The sequence below is a fragment of the Galeopterus variegatus genome, unplaced genomic scaffold (genome assembly GCF_000696425.1).
Source record: "Galeopterus variegatus unplaced genomic scaffold, G_variegatus-3.0.2 Scaffold4877, whole genome shotgun sequence".
NCBI lineage: Eukaryota > Metazoa > Chordata > Mammalia > Dermoptera > Cynocephalidae > Galeopterus > Galeopterus variegatus.
In genome coordinates this window covers 51,036-52,256 of record NW_007730988.1, presented here as the reverse complement: position 1 = coordinate 52,256, position 1,221 = coordinate 51,036, and positions in this window count along the sequence as shown.

Here is a 1,221-nt window from a genome sequence, read left to right as displayed (position 1 = left end):
AAGACGATTAATCACTACGATATAATTCCTTTTAATATTTTGTTGTTTTCTTGAACTCTTTGTTTTCTTGTTTTTCCCCACAGTCACAGAAGCAGCCCACAAAGGTAGGCAGCCCACGAAGGTAGGCAGTCAGTGGTTCTCAGAGAGGGTCTGTGTTTCCTTTCCCTCTCTCATTTGTGTGTGTGTCCATCCTACGTGTCATGTTCCATGCTCTACTGGCTCCAGGAAAGGAGGGGACAGTATCTTTAGGGCACAGAAGTACTTTCTAGCGTCATTGCTTTGGCTCAGCCTATTTACTCTGCTAGGAAGACTTTCCCTCCTTCCCACAGCCCCAGTCAAATTCCTGTGCATCCCCAAGTGTCACTTCAAGTATTACCTCCATGAGGTTTTTCCCAATCCTTCCACAGCTTTCTAGATACGTACAGAGAATGCAGAAATTCCAGTTAGTGATGGAGCTGGGATGTTTCCAGGTGTTTTCAGCTCTAGTCACATCAGTTTATTGACCTTCTTTTATTCCCATTTTATAGTTAGAAAAACTCAAAGTTGGAGGCGTTTAGCACCTTCCTTGAGATTACTGTTTTATAGTAAATGGCAGGCTAGAATCACTCCATGGGCAGCTCAGTTCTGGATCCTTTTCTAGACCCAAGAGAACATGGAACCTAGCACATATGACACACACACAAAATGGGCAAGATGCTAGAAACAGTAGATGCTCGACGGGAATCATGTGCTGCTTTCCTTTGTGGGCTGGCTCCGCTGGCAGTGTGCTGAGACCATTACTCATTGCCACTGCCAGGGGATCTGTTGTGTAAAAACTTAACCCTCTAAATGTAAATTCTAACCTTTTGTTAAAAGGAGAGAGAGAGAGAGAAAGAGAGGATAGCAAACCCAAGGGAAGGCTGAAAATTTATTCCTGAAAATTTATACCTGCGGGAGAATATGTTCCCCAGCCTGGAATATCTGTGGAGATCATTGAGAGAAGAAATTAAAGCCAAAATGTTTCATTATTTTAGTTATTATTTTAGTTATATTAAGTTTCCATTTATGTTGTCAGAGCTAGGGCTCAGATCCTTCAAACCCATTGTACAGACTGGGTCACCAGACTCCTCACACACCAGGCTGGGTCCCTAGACCCCTCACATGCAGGTCCACGCTAGGTAATTGGGAAAGATTCCAGGAGCTGTTGGCAGATGACATGAGCTCAGTCCTCAGCTTCCTCAG